The 20,623-nt window shown below is 41.4% G+C and overlaps 1 protein-coding gene across 4 annotated transcripts in view; it reads right to left on the bottom strand.

Moving 5' to 3' along the window:
* Window positions 1–20,623, bottom strand: part of GAREM1 (GRB2 associated regulator of MAPK1 subtype 1) — a 204,962-nt gene that overhangs the window by 47,895 nt on the left and 136,444 nt on the right. The window lies entirely within an intron of this gene.

Raw genomic sequence — 20,623 nt, forward strand, 5'->3', positions numbered from 1 at the left:
CAGAGAAAACTTTAAGGACATAGGGATTTTGCTGGTGATGGACCTTGAAGGGGGAGTTTTCAGGAGTTAAGGGGTGGGTGATGTTGGCAATGTAGAGAATGCACTTAGTTATAATGTAACAGCTCATATACCTTTTAGAAATATGTAGGGGTAGGGGCACCTGGGTGACTCAGTCCATTAACCGTCTGACTTTGGCTCAAGTCATGATCTTGTGGTTTTTGAGTTCGAGCCCCGCATTGGGCTCTGTGCTGACAGCATGGAGCCTGGAGCCTGCTTTAGATTCTGTCTCCCTCTCTTGCTCTACCCCTCCTCCATCAGGCTCTCTCTCCTTCTCTCTCTCTCAAGAATAAGTAAACATTAAAAATATTGAAAAAAAAAAGAAATATGTAGGGATATGAATAAATATTTGAAAATATAGTCAAAATATGTTAGATTATACACTGAAGTATGTTCGATTATATATTATACATATATGTTAGATTACATTCATAAAAACAACAGAATTTTAAATATTATAGGAATATCAATACCACTTATTTAAACAAATTCTGCCTCCACAATAAAGCAACCTTTTTGTTTGTCTCAATTCTACGTAGTCTTTGAAAAAAAATTTTTTTTTTTTTTAAGACAGAATCTTAAGCAGGCTCCATGCCCAACTTGGAGCCCAACTCAAGGTGGGATCTCACAATTATGAGATCATGACCTGAGCCCAAACAGAGTCAGACGCTTAATTGACCGAGCCACCCAGGCAACCCTCCTCGTATAAATTCCTAATGATTATGAAGTATCTCCAATATAATCTCTGTTCCTTCCTATATTTTCTGGCATTTCCTGACACGATACGTTTATAATGTTTGCACAGCATTTCATAGTGGATTTAACTATTTTTCTGTTCTTAGTCTGAGTTAGGCTAGGACTGACTTAAGTGCAAACTCTGCCACTTACAAGTTTTAGAGAGTACTAACAAATTACTAATCCGTCTGCGCTTTGTTTCCTCACCCATGAAGTGTGAACACTGCAAAGGGCTGTGGCGAGGATTAACGGAGATGATTTTAAGTACTCAGCACAAGAAACCAGTTAGCAGCCCTCAGGTCCCTTTCCTGTTCTCAAGATGCACAGAGCTTTTCTTTTCTCTTTTTGGCTCACTTTTGTGGGATGAATTTTCTAGAGCAGGATTATTAAATCAAAGAGTATCACACAATTCTTTGTGCTTAAAATACCTGGCTATCTAGGCTTCCAAAATCCCTAAACCAATTTATATCTCTATGAGTAGCCAATTTAGATTTCTTCCTTGGACATCCCAGTTGGACCACAATCTTGCCAACCTTGAGTATTCTTTTTTGTGTGTGTGTATGTATATATACACACACACACACATATATATATGTATGTATGTATATATATATATATTTAAGTTTATTTGTTTTTGAGAGAGAGAGAGAAAGAGAGAGAGCGCCATGTGGAGGGCAGGGGCGCAGAGAGAGAGAGCGGGAGAGAAAGAATCCCAAGCAGGCTCGCGCTGCTACCACAGAGCTGGATGCGGGGTTCGAACCCACAAACCGCAAGATCATGACCTTGCCAGATGCTTAACTGACGGAGCTCCCCAGGCACTCCGCAGTGAGTATTCTTTAAGTGAGATAAGTCAGTAGGCGTTAAAAAGCATCTCTTGCCTGTAATGTGCCATTTCTTTGGAGATCACTGAAGTATTTGAATTTTTCTTGTGCCAATGGCTGCATAAATGTATAAAAAACATGTTTGATGGAGTCTAAATTTCTTTTAACTTCTAAAGACATATATCTAAGGGTCTATCGGACATTTATCTTTGCAAGTCTAATAGCACCAAATTCAACATGTCTAAACTCAGGAAAGCACAGTGAGATGTTTACCATTCTTTTTTGGCATTAAGCCTTTACCATTATTTTTACTTTTATTATTATTACTTTTATGTTCATTACATCTTTAAAATGCTGAGTATGTTTTACACTGTGGCACACCTCAGTTCATAGCAGCCACACTGCAAGCACCCCATGTGGCTAGTAGTGGCTGCACCCGATGGTGCAGGTCCAGAACATCTCTGCATTCCTTTAAAACTCTGATTACAGGGGCGCCTGGGTGGCACCGTCAGTTAAGCGTCTGACTCTTAATTTCCACTCAGGTCATGACCTCAGGGGTTGTGAGATCAAGCCGTGAGACGGGCTCCACACTGAGCTTCCATGGAACCTGCTTAAGATTCTCTCTCTCCCTTCCCCTCTGCCTCCCCACCCACCCCCCTCAAAACAGAACAAAACTGTGATTGCAGATACTGTTCAAGTCCTTTATCAGGTGACAGAGTACTCTCAGAGGAAAAAAAAAAAAGTAATTCCTGGCAAGATAGGAGGTGTCCACTCATGAAATGAAAGCATTGGAACTTAAAAAAAATTTGTTTTTTTTACTTATATTTTAGAGAGAGAGAGTGCATGCACATTTGGTAGGGGCAGAGGGAGGGGGAGACAGAGAATCCCAAGCAGGCTCTGCACTGTCAGCCCAGGGCCCAATGTGGGGCTCGAACCCACAAACTGTGAGATCATGACCTGAGCCAAAATCAAGAGTCAGATGCTCAACTGACTGAACCACCCAGGCACCCTGAGCCTTAGAACTCTTACATTTGGTTTTCCTTGCCCTGTTGTCATGATTGCTGATATTCTGTTTCATATAACAGAGCCTGGGATTCCAGATGTAACTACCTCTATCCCTTTAACACCATTTGCTTCTCTCCCAATTTGGGGGCTTGTCCTTCAAGCAATTCTTTAGTTATTTTTCTACTGTGTTTGTGATCTTACATTATTTTAGCAGCCTCAGACATATTGTGGCTTATGGTCCAAATGAATAATCATAATTGGTATGGCCGTTGCATCAATATCAAGCTGAGTAAATTCTCAATTTGTAGTCTCACCTGTGTTTGTCACCTCTGTTAAACAGAAAGACCTCAGAATCACATACACATACGTGGGGGCACTTACAAGAAACTATTCTGAGACCAGTTAACATACACAGATGAAAGAAAAAATAAAAATAAAGTAGCAGCTAAATATGACCAAATGCTGGGGCACCTGGGTGGCTCAGTCAGTTAAGTGTCCGACTTCAGCTCAGGTCATGATCTCACATCTCCTGAGCTTGAGCTCCACACTGGGCTTTGTGCTGACGGCTCAGAGCCTGGAGCCTGCTTCAGATTCTGTGTCTCTCTCTCTGTTCCTCCCCCCCTCAAGCTCTGTCATTCTCTCTTCCAAAAAATAAATACACATTAAAAAAATTTTGTAAAAGTTAAAAATATCACCAAGTGTTTTAACATTTGAACATACTGTATATCAGAAAAATAGACTCTTTTCATCCATTCTTTAACGTTTGTTGGCCATCCAACAGTTAACTTCACTTTCCTTCTTTCCATATAGTTCCTTCAGGTTATCTTGAAAGATTTTAGTTTATATGTTTCTTTTTTTTTAAGTTTTATTTATGTAACTAACCTTGAACCCAATGTAGGACTTGAACCCAAGGCTCCTCCAACTGAGCCAGCCAGGCGTCCCAAGCTTATGTTTCTTTGTATACATATATTATTATTTTAAACATTTCCCTGTCATATGTTTAATGATCTAAAACCGTATTTTTTAGTTTACATTTCTTACACCCTACAAATGTCTTCAAAATCTAAATATACCAAATGTCTTAATGTAAAGTTTTAAACAATGGGTCACAATGGGGGGGGGGGCGGTTACCAAACTTGTTCTGTAAAGATTTTAGGTCCCATGCGCTAAATGGTCTCAGTTGCCACCAGTCCCGTCTGGCGATGTATCCCGAAAGGAGCCATATACAATACATAAACTGGAGCAGCTGTGTTCCGACCAAATTAAATTTACAAAAACAGGCAGCAGGTCCGATGTGGACTTCAGGCCACACAGTTTGCTGACCTCTGTCCGGCTGGAAAGAGTAGAAAGTATGGATCAGGGTAGTGGCAAGAAGACGGGATATTAGAGTGACAACGACCAGTCTTCATATCCCAACACGCGTAAACAGTTACACTGAGGTCTCTCGAAAGATGCCTTGTGAGGGGCACATCCCAAGCTGACCTTTGTTTATCTCAGAATGGCAGTTCTTCCTTTCAGTAAGAGTCTAACACGAAGAAGTGTAAGCCGCAGAGGTGGATTTATTAGAAGAATCCAAAGGACCGGCGAACATGAGTGGCTACATTCTCTCACTGTATGTTAGAAGACCAATTTGCTACGGATTTTTACTTAGCTTCCATTCTTTTACAAAAGAATATGACGCTCGCAGATGAGTCAACTTGAAAGTACTCTGGGAAAGATGCTGAGCTCTTGGCATTACTATATTCCCTGTGACTGCTGTGGCTTGTCAGAGTCAAAGCCTGGAGACAATCGAAAGAGTGAAGAGCCAGTTCCCTGCCAAAATGTGAAATCGATTTACATAGCACATATTCCCACAACCCCCACACGAAGGAACTAATTTTTTAACAGACCATTTCATGAATAACAGAGTCTTTGTGCCACCAAATAAAAACATTTGGAGATTGTCGAAACATCTGTTCTGAGATGTTACTGTCAAACTGGGGTCTTGGAGAGGAAGGAATACTGCGTTGTTTTTCAACAGCTTTGGTGATTTCAAAACGTCTCCATTGTGAGAAGCATTCTGGCTCAGAGCGCTGAAACTCGCAGGAACAAATTCAACACCAGTGACATGCACATCAATTATAGCTTAAATAAATTTACGATGATATTGAAAACGCAAAGACTGGGACTAACTGCACTGCCTTCACTATACACTTCTAAAACTATACTGCATAATTAATATGTTGAGAAGAACTGTCATCCAGAAAATATCCATTTCTGTGGGTGTGTCCTTCAAGATGATCACCGTGATTGATCTCAAAGGATGAGATGTGAAGCACAGCTAAGAGGCCAGAGGTCCTCCCGGAGGCATCTAAGTTTCAGGCACCTGTAGGATGCTAGAAGCTATACTACGACACATTCTCCTTTGCCTGTAGGGAAAAGGTCAGTTGTCGCAAATGAAAATGGGAACACACGAAGAAGAGAAAGCAATAATGCTGAGATGCACAGAGATAACGGCGAGTCAGACGTGGTCAAATTCAGGTCTGCCATGTTTGTTACTGGCAGGGAAGTTATGGTCAATGATCAGAGAGAAAGAAGTTCTATGCCATTGGTGAAGACGGGGCTCCCTGTGATTCGTGCTTCTCGGGTCTCCATAATTGCTGACAACGAGCATGCCCTGTGGTAAATCTTCTTTTACAGCTAAGGTTTGACCGCTCACCACCCCTTCGGCACAGGGGTCAACTTTATGTGTGTAAATAGAAAGAAATGGAATGAGAGCTGAGGCCTCTCTAGTATCCATCTGTGGGACCATAAGTCAAGGGAACATTTCCCTCATTCTGGGAGCAGAAAAAGTTGCATAAACTGGTGCAAAATGATAAAACAGAAAACAAAAGCAACAAAATTGGCATCAGAACATCAAAGCAACCTTAGAATAGATAAAATGAGCAGAAACGGCTACGAAAACGGAAGCCTGGAAGGTTGAAATGCCATGACTGTATTGATGTGATTCAGTGTGGCATCCCTAGCACCGAACCCACATGGTATATAGTAGGTGCTTATTAAACAGTGAATGAATGAATGAATGAATATATTCTTCTCACTTCTCTTACCTCTTTCAGAGACAGGCCAGCAACATTAACTGCTTTTAATAGGTCTGTTGTGCTAATGAAACACAATCTAAATGGTTCAAATACCTGAACTTTAACACCAATGGGCCATTTCCAAATATGAAGGAATGAACAATCCTCCAGTGATAGAAATAATAAACCAGTTGCCATTTTTCAGGAAGCAAATAAACCTGGTCAGGAATCTGCACTTATACTCAAGATTTAACTGTACAAATACTCTTGTATTTTTATCTGTACATATGCATGCAGGCTGGAGTTTCCATAGGACTGAAATGTAAAAAGTAGGACTGCCAGGTAAATGATATGCAATATATTATTTTGAACGGCACCAACCAATATAATGCCCTTTAAAAACTTTATGTAAATGTTTACTTCCACTAACAGTGTATGAAAAGTCATTTACTTAAACCCTTCACCAAAACCGTTAGCGTTCGAGAATAATTTAGCTTCCCGTTTCTTGAGTAAGGTGAAGAGTTTTACAGGTTACTTAATATATGTAATTGTCAAAAAATGCACATAGCACCAGAGGGTAGAGATATAGGGTGAAGAGTAAGTCTCCTTCCCAATCTATTTCTCAGATCTCTTTGCAGAAGCTGGGCTATCATTCTCTTGTACATCCATCATCCAGAGACAGTATTTGACACAATCTATACACACAGTGTCACTTTTTTCAAAACATATGGTAGCATTCTGTACAGTTACTTCATCATTCCACAAAAATCTGTCTCATTCTAAGAGCTGCACAATATTCTACCACGTGCGAATGCCATAACTAATTGAACCAGTCCCCTATTGACGGATATTCAGATTTATTTCATTCTTTTGCAGCCAATGATACTGAAGTTAATATCCTTGTGCCAAAGTCATATTGCATGCTTAATGCAAGTACACTGGTGAGAAAATAACTAAATGTCAAATCGCTGTGCCAAAACGTAAGTGCATTTTTATTTCTGATAGATACTGGAGAACTAACCTTCATAGAGACTGTGCTCACTTACAGTTCTAACCAATAATGTGGTTCCTCATACCTTTCCTAAGACTTTATTGCCAAATTTTTCGTCATTGCCAATTTGGTAGATGAAAAATAGTACCTTCTTGGGATTTTAATTCCATTTTTCTTGTTATAAAGGTGGATCTCATTTTTATGATAATTGTTTATATTTCATATTCTGTGAATTTTCTGTTCTCTCTCGTATTATCAATTTTTGAAATTTCCATTAATCTTGAGCATAATTAATAAAACAAAAACACAAACTTGAAATACAACACAGCATTTCCTGTCCTAAAATCCAATTCCTACATTGCTTCTAGTTAGTTCCTAAAATTATCATGTTTTTGGAGGTGGGAGTAGAAATAGAATTGGGGGAAAGGAATATCAACCCAAAGGCTCAAAACATAAAACCGCAGAGAATAGCGATTAAAGCCAAAGAACAGAAAGAAATCATTAGCCAAAATATAATGAGTTTCACCATAAATTACCTGTAGGTGTTTCTATTTACTTCTCTACCTAAGATTATACAACACAAAGTAGTCAGACCATTAGTTTCAATTCTGAAACTGTCCTTGAACTTAACTAGACCTGGATTCAACACTGAAATCATTCTATTTCACACCAGACAAATGGTTTCCCTATTGTTTTGAAAACAGGAAAACTGCACTTTTTCATTGTATCTAACTGGCCAGTTGCTTCTTCAGAATTCTCAGAAATTTTCTGGGGCACCACTACTGTAAACATGATGGAACCTATAAAGGTCTTAGATTTGAACATGGCTGCTGACCAGTTAATGTGGAAATCTTGGAGTCATTTTTAGCTTTTTTTCTATTACCATTTTTCTCCTAGGTCTTGCTCTTTCGTCCCTTGCAATCCCTCTCCCCTCAGCATTCACTGCTACTCTTCTGGCTTTGATCCTCATCACTTCATACTAGTATTATAGCTTCAGGTGTTAAGGCTATCTTCATTTCTGCCCTTGTAGTTTCCTTTTGCTCATCTTAAAACAGCCTGAATGGATTTCATCTCACTCAAGAACCTCAGTGTTCAATGCACACTTGTAGAATAAATAAACGTGTAATAGCCCTTCAATTTCTAGCCCCACTCAGGCTCCTCTGCCTTAGCTTTCAAGTCCCTCCATAATCTCGCTCCACTCTGCTTCTGCAAGCGTTTCCCCCACCACCTGGGCAATCAACATCATTCCCTCCCTCTCTGCCTTTGTTCATGCTTTTTTCTCAGTCTGGGCAAAACTATGGATCCTTTTAGTGCCATTCTAAGTTCTGTGGACGACCACCTTCCTCCCTTATTCTACTTCTTCTCCTGCCCTCTCAGCTCTCCTGGAGGAATCCCTCTATCATCCTGGCTCCAAGGACCACCTGAAGGCTAACGACACAACAACCTTCCCTCCAGCCAGACCTAGCCTGAATGCCACATCATGCTACATCCTACTTGGTGTGCATCTTCAACGGCTCTGCCACAAAGGCCTCAAAATTGACAGGATGCAAAACTGAACTCATCCTTTTAACTTCTTAAATTAAAAAAAAAATGTTTGTTTATTTTTGGGAGAGAGAGTCAGAGAGCAAGCGGGGGAGAGGCAGAGAGAGAGAGGGAGACACCAAGTCTGAAGCAGGCTCCAGGCTCTGAGCTGTCTGCACAGAGCCCGACGCGGGGCTCGAACTCACGAGCCGCAAGATCATAACCTGAGCAGAAGTTGGTTGCTTGACTGACTGAGCCACCCGGGAGCCCCTCATCTTTTCACTTCTTGAACCAGGCAGCCACCCAAGTGAGAATCCTGGGTGGTCATCCTTGACTCCTCCCTTTCCCTAATCTCTCACATCTAACTGTTGTCAGTTCAACTCCATTCCCCTTCCCGTGTCAATCGGTTCCTCTCCATTTCCACTACTACCGTAAGTTCCCAACTGCATCATCTCCCACTTTGGCCAATTTTCTAGTTGATTGCTTTGCTCCCTGACTTCCATTCTAGGAAACCATTCCTTACACTACTGATTCCAATTAAAATCTAATCATATTTTAAGTGAGGATCATTTGCAGAGGATATTATTTGCAATGGGACTATTGCTAAGGGTGCGTGGGTGGGCTGCAGGGGAAGCACAGTGATAACCTGGGAACGGTGTCAGAGAAGTACCACCATAGGCGTGTAGGGACAAGGGAAGGGCCTAGATACTGGAAGGAGAAAGTGATGTAAACAAGGTCACCCTGAGAAGGGGAGACACAGCTGCCTCCTGGTGATTCAAGGGAGAAAGCCAGAGAATGAAAGACCTGGACCTCACTTTCTTCCTGCCCATCTCTTGCTGGGGCTATCTAGCCACTGGCTGAACTTATCTGGAAATCAAAGAGCAGGAAAGTCTGGTGATTCAACCCTACAGGTCATCCTCAGGGGTGGCAGAGAATGGATTGGGATGTTTGCCCCTCCATCCTCTGACTTTGGTGGCTCTCTATCTACTCTAACTTTCACTTCTTAATGAATACACAGGCCCGCCAAGATCTGGCCCTCGCTTTCCTCTCAACATGCTAAAACCCAACGAGATCCACCCATAGGGAACTATGCCTCTTTCTCATACCGAACTCCTCATATGGAATGCCTCTCCTCTATTCCCTGGTTTTGGCTTCTCTATTTATCCAGAATCAACTCACCCACCACCTACTCTCTAAAAAAAAAAATCTCATCCCAGGTATATAATTGACCACACTCTTTAGTGATCTTATTATCTGCTCAGAGATCTTTATCCAAGCATGTATGATATTTTATATTGTCCTTATTTACTTACATGTTTATGTTTGTACACTAAACTCTCTAAAGAAAGCAGGGGAGGTGTCAATCACCATTTTATTCCCAGTGCCCAATACTGTGCAGGACACATAGTAGGTACTTAATAAATGATGGCTGAATGAGGGAATGAATTGAAGCATTAGTTCAAACCCAGTCATCCGTGAAGTTTTCCCTGACAACCTCAGTCCATGCTGACCTTCATCTGTCTTTATTACCAGAGTTTAACGTTTAATTATTCCCCACCTATTTCACCTTTTTTTGGTATTGTTTTCTTAGTTGACCACAGGTGCCCCGAGAGCAGAAATCGTGTCTTCTGCTTCTCTGACAGCACAGTTTGAGTCCACCCTACAAACATAACAAATGCTTGCTTTGAAGAGTAGGTGTTTAGAAGCAGGAAAAAAAAATTATATTTTTTGTTGTCTGAAGATCAAGTACTTACATGACCAGGAAAGTCTTGTAAACTGGTAAAATTGATAAAAAGGTGGAGACGGTAATCTGATAGCTCTAGCACCTGCTGATTTCCAGAGGCAGGAAATCTGGATTTTTATGTAAACATGTCCAATTTTTAATGGTTTTTAATGGTTGGCTCAAATAAAAATCTCCTCTAATGCAGACACTACTCTCTATTTTTGAGAGGAGGGTATGGCTATTGTGTTGAACAAGGGCTTCTAACATCACTGGTCTAGATGATGCTGTATGTAAGTATGTGAATATTGGTCAGGAAATGTTCAAGAAATTTAGGTGGGAAGTCTAGGCTCTTGGAATGCTTCAATTCTCGCTGAAATGATGACCTTTACTGAGAGGCCTCTCTACAGCTTTCCGTGTAAGAGTTATGAGCAAGCTCGTGTAGGTTGACAGCTTTCGTGTATGTTGACAGCTTTCTGTCATGACATATCCTGAGTTCCTACTCCTGCCCTGACAAATACACTCAATCTAAAAACGTAATAAAGGATGGTAGGTCCTGTCTGCCTCTGAATGCCAGGACACGTTAAATGCCAGCACTGGTAAGGATGAGAAGAGACAGTCACATACCAAATGACCAGCTTCTTAAGAAAGAGACTCAACAGGATATGGAAAGACAAAACGGAAAAGAAAGAGGGGTCTGAGCCTCTGGACCTGAGCCATCTCAGGACACCTCTTCCCAGCCAGTCTCTGTCTTCTCACTAGTGTGCGCGCCCACACCTACAACCACGCCCACACACAATCTCACTCAACAATCCATGGGGCGGGAGTGGGGATTACTGGAGACTTGACCTATGAGGAAACTGAAGCTGGCAGAGATTAAGAACTGTGCCTTGGTCACAGCAAGTCAATAGCAAATCAAGGATGGGAACTCATACGTTCTTACCCTAAGCTCACCTTTATTTTGCTGCTTCCCCAAACTAGCAATACCTCCCTCTTTAGGATGAGGTCAAAGGGTAAGAAGCTGGCTATGCTTTGTGTGTTACTGAAAAAATATCCTGAAGTTAGCAGGATCATTTACTAATTCTATATGCAGCTTTGCTGCATATAGATCTTGGCAATTGGTTGAATAATGACCTTGGCAATTGGTTGAATAATGACCTTGGCAATTGGTTGAATAATAAAACAGGTCTTCTATGTGTAACTTAGGGTGACCAAAGCATGGAAACAATGTCACTGATCATTTACCCCGTTCTGTGGAATCAGAACCCAGCCACTCTTTTTAATCTCTGGCATTGTACTCATCACCAGGATGAACAGTTGCATCTATTAAGGATCAGATGCTTATGGTAAAAAAAATAAAAATCAAAGTTCGGGCATCTGAGTAGTTCAGGCTCAGGCCACGATCTCACAATTCGGGAGTTCAAGCTCTGCATTGGGATCCATGCTTACAGTGCGGAGCCTGCTTAGACTTCTCTCTCTCTCTCCCTCTCTCTCTGTTCTCCCCTGTTAGCTCTCTCTCTCAAAATAAATAAACTTAAAAAAAATTTTAAAAGAAAAATCAAGGTTCTAGTAAGTAAAAAGTAACTTTGAGGTAGGATGCTTTTGGAGAGATATAAAATAGTCTATCCATGTAAGAAATTAAGAATAGCAAAAAAAAAAAAAAAAAAAAAGTTCCAGAGAAGGAAGGAGGCAAACCATAAGAGACTCTTAAATACTGAGATCAAACTGAGCGTTGATGGGGGGGAGGGGAAAGTGGGTGACAGGCATTGAGGAGGGCACCTGTTGGGATGAGCACTGGGTATTGTATGGAAACCAACTTGACAATAAATTTCATAAATAAATAAATAAATAAAACAGAAACATTCATATTCAAAAAAAAGAATAGCAAAATAAAGCTTTAATTTTTTTTTTTTTTTTAGTGTGCTGTATGCCTAGTGTGGAGGGGCTTGAATTCATGACCCCGAGATCAAGAGTTGTGTGCTCTACCAGCTGAGCCAGCCAGGCACCCGGCTTTAGTTTAAAATCATGTAGTTCAAAAAGTGAAGAATCAAAAAAGAAAGGTGAATAGAAAATGGGAGGCAGGGAAGAGAAATGAGGAGAAAGGGAGATAGGGAAACAGAATTTAAGAAGAAATGGGACACAGAAATTGACACAAGAGAAACACGTTAGACACAGATAAGCACAATTTCAACCCAGACAAGGGAAAGGAAGTGCCCACCAACGCAGACGGGCAAAGTGTGGATGTAACAACACAGCCAGACGTTAAACCCTGCTGCTGTTTACACCCACAGGCCAAGATGAAGCATGCTGTATAGAATCAAAGCAGAGGTCTCGAAGTGTTCAAGACTACAGTTCTTATGATATGTGTTTCTTTCCCATGCCTTATGGAAGTATTTAAAAAGGAAAAAGAGAGCCAAACTGCACGTCCAAAGTGTGTGTGGGGGGGAAACACTCAAGGATTTTAACATTCCACCATTATTTCTCTATTGAAACATGACCCCATTCTTGGCTTCTTATTTGCTCCCTTTTCCACAGCCTAACAGTAAACTCCCACACACCAGTGGGACCACAGAGGAGAGACAATAATACAAGCAGCTGTTCAAGCTGTGGTTTTCATTAGGAAAAAAAGTGCCTTGATTATAAGGGATTTAGTTTTTAACCTTTCGGTCCAAACTGAAGTGATTAAAACTCCGTATACAGAAACATGAATGGTTTCTTAAAAGTATGATGTAGAGCATACTCAGCATTATCAAAGCAGAGTGGGGAGGGCAGTCAGAATTGGGACATCCACCTTGGCCGAATGCATGGACTTGGATATGGGAAAGCTGGCAAAGACACGAAATCAAAACATAGCGTCTGGGTCCTAAATTTCGTTGTCGTAAAGGTCAGGGATACGTTTTCACTAAATTCTTTAGCTACAAAAGGCAAGGTAATCAAGCTGTAAAACAATATGGAGGAACCTGAAACGCACATTACGTAAGTGAAAGAAGCTAATCTGAAAAGATTACATGTTGTATGATTCCAACTCTAGGACATCTTGGAAAAGGCAAAGCTATGGAGCCAGTAAAAAGATCAGTGGTTTCCACGGATCAGTGGAGAGGGAAGGATGAAAAGGTAGAGCACAGAGGATTTTTAGGGCAGTGAAAATATCACTCTGCATGATACTATAATGGTGGATACACTTGTACAAACACATGGAAGGTAAAATACCAAGAGTGAACCCTAAAGCCCACTACAGACTTCGGGTGATTATGATGTGTCAGTCAGTGCAGGCTCATCAGCTGTAACCACTGTCCACTCTGGTGGGGGATGTTGATCACCAGGGCAGGCTACACTGTGTGGGAGCATGAGGTAGGTGGGAAATCTTTGTACTTTCTTCTCAGTTTTGCTGGGGACCTACGCTTGCTCTAAAACATTCAGTATTTAAAATAAAAAAAAGCAAGGTAACTCCTGAAAGACTTGGCATTTGCTGTAAGAGCAGAGTTGAGGTATAACACCCCCAAAGCCAGGCACATTTTTTTCCTCGAGGCTCAGCACGTGGGTTGCGACTCCTGATTTGCCATGTACTCATTGATGGCTCTTGCCTCGATATCTTCCTTCGCACAGCAGTTCGTGAGTGAACTTCTAGAGTTGAAATCCTGGCTTGCTTCCTACTGTGCAACTTTGGTTAAGTCATAACCTTTTACACCTCCATCTGTCTCCTGGTACTACAATACAAGGGCAATAAAACCAGTATCAGTAATTGGGATAAAACATATCTCAAGGACTTAATACAGTAAGTGGCACATGATAAGGGCTCAATGAACACTGATGTGACAAAGATATACTTGTCATGAGTGAAAAGGAGTGTTTGAATCACTAGTTTTTGAATTCCTTTCTTTTTAGGAAGAAAGAATTAGCTCTTGAGAAAACTCCAGAGAGGAGCCATTAAAAAGTATTCTGGGGCACCTGAGTGGCTTGGTTGGTTAAGCGTCCAACTTCGGCTCAGATCATGATCTCACGGTTCACGAGATGGAGCCCCGCGTTGGGTTCTGTGCTGACAGCGCAGAGCCTGCTTGGGATCCTCTGCCCCGCACGCTCTCTCAAAAATAAACATTAAAAAAAGAAAAAGAATAAAGTGGAAAACCAGTTTCTTCAAAAAAAAAAGTCTTCTATACTGAATATAGTTAAAGGAATGACACAACTGGTCATCAGGTAGACAGAAGATGAGAGGACAGAGAAATGCAGAAGATGGGGATTTGGGGTGGCACATTGCTGCCTGGTAAGAGACTCCTGCTCTGGGAAAGATAGACAGCAGGGGATGACAAATGCTACCTTTTCTATGACAAGCTGCCTCCTTAACCCTCTGCTCCAGGAAGAGCAACTCTAATGAAAATGCCTCACGCTTAAAATATAATTAATATATTTGTGACCACAGCCACTGTGGATGGAGTCCTATGCTTACTAGGAGTCAGTCAACACTACAGTAAAGGACGGAAACTCAAGCAAAATGAAAAGGCCCTACAAGACAGAGACGACCTCATTCTTGCCAAATCTTTTTAATTAAAAAATGAACAAGCAACGGTCATGCTGTCGCTCTGAGACTGGGGGCTCCATTTTTTGTTGACGCGTTCAACGAAAGAGCACGCTTTCCAACAGTAATACGTACCTTTGTCCTACCCTTCCAGCGAATGGTTTCCTCTCCACCCCTTGGTGTAAGGGCCATTCTCTCTTCTTTTGTGTTCTCTAGTCTTTGCTGACAGAAAGCTCCTGCTCTTGCTCAGCAACCTTCTTCCAATACTTTCTTTTCATCCAAAGGCCTCCACTTTTATTCCCCACAGATCTAGCTTATTGAGCATTCTCTAGTGCCTTTCAGGTTTTGTCCCTATTCCATGTTAAACAGGCTGTGGTGCAAGTGTAGGACTGTGCTCAGTAAAATATTCCATCCAACAAGGGCAGTTATGTAAACAGGCTGCTTCTGGCAGGAACGTCCGATGGGATAAACAAGGCTGGAGAGAAAAAGCACTCTGGGAGCAGTGACTTTGTCAGGACACAGAGACATATTTCAAACAAAAATATTCTTGTTTCTAATGTAAGACCAGCCTGTGAATAAACCTAAATCACCAGGGAAAATTAAAAAAAGAAAACAACAACAACCAATAAGGACTGAGTCAGCAACTATGATTTCTGAAGCTGTACTACGGAGACCGACTTTCATTTTCCGGTGATAGAATTTTATTTCTTTAAAAATAAAAACCCAAAACATTTAAAGTGCCAGGGACATTAGGAGGCAAGTTTAAGAACTTATAACACTTTTTTTTTTTTTTTTACAATTTTTAAAAGTAGGCTCCATGTCCAATGCAGAGGCCAACATGGGGCTTGAACTCATGACCCTGAGATCAAGACCTGAGCTGAGATCAAGACTCGGAGGCTCAACCGACTGAGCCACCCAGGTACTCCAAGAATTGACAACATTTAAGAACCTACATAGATACGGGGTGCCTGGGTGGCGCAGTCGGTTAAACGTCCGACTTCAGCCAGGTCGCGATCTCGCGGTCCTGAGTTCGAGCCCCGCATTGGGCTCTGGGCTGATGGCTCAGGGCCTGGAGCCTGTTTCCGATTCTGTGTCTCCCTCTCTCTCTGCCCCTCCCCCGTTCATGCTCTGTCTCTCTCTGTCCCAAAAATAAATAAATGTTGAAAAAACAAATTAAAAAAAAAAAAAAAGAACCTACATAGATGCTGCATGGAAATTATGGCTAATAGCTTATCAGTTAATAAGATATGTAATCATCAGAAAAATCAGTAAATTGTATCCATGTTGATACAGAGTCTTATCCCTGTCTTCATTAATACGTGGTCCATAGGAACAGTGATGAAAAGACAGTACATATTTAGCTTTGCAAACAGGAGTATATGTAGACAATTCACTATACTGAGGTGATGACAGCTGATAATGAAGAAAATGGGTATCAGTAAAACAAACAGGTCCCATAATGCCTGAAACTGGACACCAGTTAAGGTGTGGCAAGGAAAGAATGACTAGAAAGTTAATGGGTTTTATTTACACATTGACTGTACAACATATAGTGATGGACATTCCATGTCAGAACTGGTGTGCTTGGTATGAAATGTACAGTGTGCTAGTGAAATATTTTTGTGCAAATAAAACCACATGTTCATTTAGCCAAATATTACCTAGGCTTCATTTGCATTAATGGTAAGCAGTGTGAGTCGTGGACAAGAGCCCAGCCCAGGAGCGAACAAACCTGGGTTGAATCTCAGCCCTGTCCCAAAGGAAATCTGTGACTTTGGGAAAAGGACATCTCTCTGGGCTTCAGTATCTTCACTTATCAAACTGGGATGATAATACCTATTTCATGGGATTTTTGCAAAGACTGCATGAGACCATGGATTTACAATACTCTCAAAAAGCAGTATACACTTGGTTAATAGTGAGATGACTGATATTGTTTTATTATTATCAAGATTCAATAAAAGAACTGTAGATAAGGGCCAAATTATTTTTCCTCCTTATTTTAACTATTAGTCAAAATAACCCAACAATTCAAAGCATATTTATTTACTTTTTACTCTGTTCAGAACAGTGTGCCAAGTGTTAAAGACATTTCAGGTACTCAGAGATTACTGGGCAAAACAATACTTACAAATCTGTGGGCTTTTTCCTCTTTCATTTATATGTAAGTTTGAATTTTCCAATGTCCATCCAATTTCTAGAATGTGAATGATTTAGGGTAGCATGTTTTCTTGCATGCCCTGCAACTAAATCATAAATCCAAAATAATGGGATAATTGATAAACTGAATCACTGAAAGATACAGTGAAATGGGATCCTAATTTATGCTGGCTGAAATGGTTGACATCCTGTAGGTAAAATAGACAATGTCAACAAATTAAAGGTTTCATTTAACAATTACACTGTATTTCCACTTAGGGTCCAGCTGAAACTTTCCAAGGCTGGGACAGAGTGGGTCGATATTGTTTTCATGAATGTTATTCTTACTAGTCGTAGACTGGCAGCTTTTTCCTCTAACCTTCTGAGTTATTTCAACTTATACAAACATATGTGTGGAATCAATGAAGTTAGGGTTAGAGAAATGGAAAAAAAATCCTTACATTATAGGACAAATACAGGAAAAGACTATTTAGTCTCTGGCGTTGGTAAAACTGGATTACTATATAGAGAAAAACTAAAAAGGAATCCTTCCCTGGCACTATCTCTGGGTAAGGAAGGACAGCAACAATTACACTAAAATTAAGGATTTCAATTCAGTAAAGGATATTATGGGAAAAGCTGACAGACAGGTGATAGAACACATGATGCTTACAAAGCCTAAAACTGAAAAAAGATATCTGAACTATTCAACGAAATCTTGCAACTTACAAAAAAAAAAAAAAAAAAAAAAAAAAAAGCACCATTGTCAGTACAAGCATGGGCCACTAACATGAACAGGCAATTCACAAAGGAGGTAGCTTAAAGACTAGCAAGCATGTGAAAAGAAGCTATATAGTCAAGTAAATACAAATCAAGCTATTACTTAACAGCTATTAGACTGCAAAACTAAGTTCCTAATGGGGGTCTCCTCGCAGAGGGTGGTGGGAGTGAGGCTGGGGCAGCCTCTCTGGAGAGTGATCTGGCATCATTTAGTCAAATTAACTCTACCTATTTCTGAGTCTCAGCGGCAGTTCCATTCCTGTGTCTGTATCCCAAAGAAATTTTCACCCAAGGCTTAGGGGGAATGCATGAAGATGCTCACTGCGCACAATTCTGGCTGTCCACCCTTGGGAAATCACACAAATATCCAGCAATAAGAATGGATTTTAAAAACACAGTGTATCTTGGGGAGCCTGGGTGACTCAGTCAGTTAAACATCCAACTCTTGATTTTGGCTCAGGTCATGATCTCATGGTTCATGGGATAGGGCCCGGCGTCAGGCTCTGTGCTAAGCGTGGGGTTTACCTGGGGTTCTCTCTCTCTCTCTCTCCCTCTGCCCCTCACCCCTGCTTGTGCTCTCTCTTTCTAAAATTAAAAAACAAACAAACCCAAAAAACCCACAGTGTATCTCTAAAACACAGTGCAATATGAAAAAAAAGAAATAGGAGATTTAAGACAGTACAATTTATGTAAGTTTAAAATATTTGCACACAAAACATTGCAGTGTTGGAAGAACACATCCAAAGTTAAAAGGCACAATAAGGACATTTAAATAACTGCATATGGGAAGGTGGGAGGGTAATGCACTACCAGGATGAAACAGAATAAAATAAAATCCTCCCCCACACATTTATTTCTAAAGAGGAAACTCTTATCATGAGTATTTTAAACATTTATTTAATGTATCAGAAAGGGAAGAAAAATGAGTGAAGGAGGGTAAAAGGTAGGAAGAAGGGAAAATTTTGAGTTTTCTTATAGGCCAAGCATTGGGTTTGACCAACAAGTTAAAATATTCTTTCTTGAAACAACAGCTGCCTTGCAGCGCTCTCTTCAAAATTCCAGACAGGCCCCCACAGGGATATACTCTGACATCACTACAGCCTCCCCTTTGAAGAGAATGGGAAATATCTCCCAACCTAACCAAGTGCTTTAGTTCACAAAAAGTCTATTATTTTATCATTTCCACCAAATTAATGCCATATAGAAAACTTTAGCTCCCCCCCCCCATTGTATTCCATTCATTTTGGGGGTAGAACATTTCTTCCTCACGTTTAAAAAGATGAAGAATGGTTTTGGAGTTAACCCTTCTTGTATTATAGTGTTCTCTATACCAACAGGAGCTTCTCAACTGGTTTCAGAAGCTGTGAAGAGTTTAACACCACTCTGCATTTACCATGGATTCCTCATCAAAATGAGAGATGACTAGTCCTGTGGAAGTAAGTGAAAATCGATTGGAACAGCTTTCAGGGATGCATCCAAATGTATATTACACAACACTGTGTAAAAATACAAATGTGGGCAAAATCATGGATTTATAATCTCACTGTGGAAGCAAAATATTAATGTATGAAATAAGAAAATAGAGCAACACATCATTACATTCTAAAGGAGTCACATAAACTATTGGTTCTCCAATGGGTATGCATCCAAATTACCTGCAGGGCTTGATAAAACACGGAGTGCAGGGCCCCACCCCAGTCTTGGATTCAGTGGGTGTGCAGTGGGGATTAAGACTCAAGTTTCTAAGGACTTTCCAGCTGATACTGCTACTGCTGTGCCCACCTCGAGAATTCCGTAACGGCTTATAAGAGAACTGGCACAAACGAGGAGAAGAGACAGATCACAATGGCACTGTTGGGACAGAGGAGAAACTGGGACACGAGGGACACCCTGAAGGTGGGCTGGGCTGTGGACTATTAGAAAATGTGGAGGTGGGGGCACCTGGGTGGCTCAGTCGGTTGAGCATCCAACTTCAGCTCAGGTCATGATCTCATAGTTCGTGAGTTCGAGCCCTGCATCGGGCTCTGTGCTGACAGCTCAGAGCCTGGAGCCTGCTTCTGCTTCTGTGTCTCCCTCTCTCTCTGCCCCTCCCCTGTTCATGCTCTGTGTCTCTCTGTCTCAAAAATAAATAAACGTTAAAAAAAAAATTAAAAAAAAAAAAAGAAAACATGGAGGTGGGAGAGTGAGGAGGCAACAAGGGAGGTGATGAGAGTACCTGAGTGCAGGTAGAGCCGTGGGAGGAAATGACAAGCAGCAGGGACAGCCTGATGGGCTTGGTGACAGGCAGGAAGGCAGGTGGGTGAACTCAGTCTACTGAAACATTGTGAGCAGAGGACTGACACGAACAAACCATCGCCCTGGACAGCCCTCCTGCCCACTGGGTACCCACCGTGTCCAGCTGCTACCCTCAGATGTGAAGCTGGGGGACAGGACAGCTAAGAGGCCCCACCAGTGAGGGCTGCAGCCCGTCTGCAATGCTTTTGTAGCACTTACCACAATTCTGATTAAATAATTATAAACTTTTTTCATGTTCATTTATTATTTTTGTGAGAGACAGAACATTAGCAGGGAAGGGGCAGAAAAAAGAGAGACACAGAATCTGAAGCATGCTCCAGGATCCAAGCTGTCAGCACAGAGCCTGATGTGGGGCCTGAACCCATGAACTGTGAGGTCAAGACCTGAGCTGAAGTTGGATGCCCAACCGACCGAGCCATCCAGGCGCCCCTCTAATTATTAATTCATAAAAGGAGTTGTATAAAGCATATTTCTCTCAATCATATGTGGGAGCTGCAGTATTTCTCGCATGTTACCCTGCACAGCTTTGCACAGTAAATATATATTGAATGAATGAGCATGCATGCTGGACCTCAGACCCAAGCTAGTCAGGGCACAACAAACTCTTCCTGGCTCCCTCTATGGCTCTCCTTTACAACTCAGTGTCAAAGCCTATGCTAAACCTTGTAATTCTCACCCCACCTTGGGCAGAGCAAAAGGTGCAGGGTGCAGGGAAGGCACACCAGAAACAAGACTTACCACTCCAAAAAGGGGGAAGAAAAAAGGGAGGGAAGGAAGGTACTTGAGTCCCCAGTCATAAAATCCCCAAGGCGCCTGGGTGGCTCTGTCAGTTAAGTGTCCAACTCTTGATCTTGGCTCAGGTCATGATCTCAAGATTCATGAGATCAAGTCCCACATCGGGCTCTGTGCTGACAGTATGGAGCCTGCTTGGGATTCTTTCTCTGCCCCTCCCCCGCTCGCACACGCACACTCTTTTTCTCTCTCAAA

This window comes from Felis catus, chromosome D3 (genome assembly GCF_018350175.1).
Source record: "Felis catus isolate Fca126 chromosome D3, F.catus_Fca126_mat1.0, whole genome shotgun sequence".
In the NCBI taxonomy this organism is placed as follows: domain Eukaryota; kingdom Metazoa; phylum Chordata; class Mammalia; order Carnivora; family Felidae; genus Felis; species Felis catus.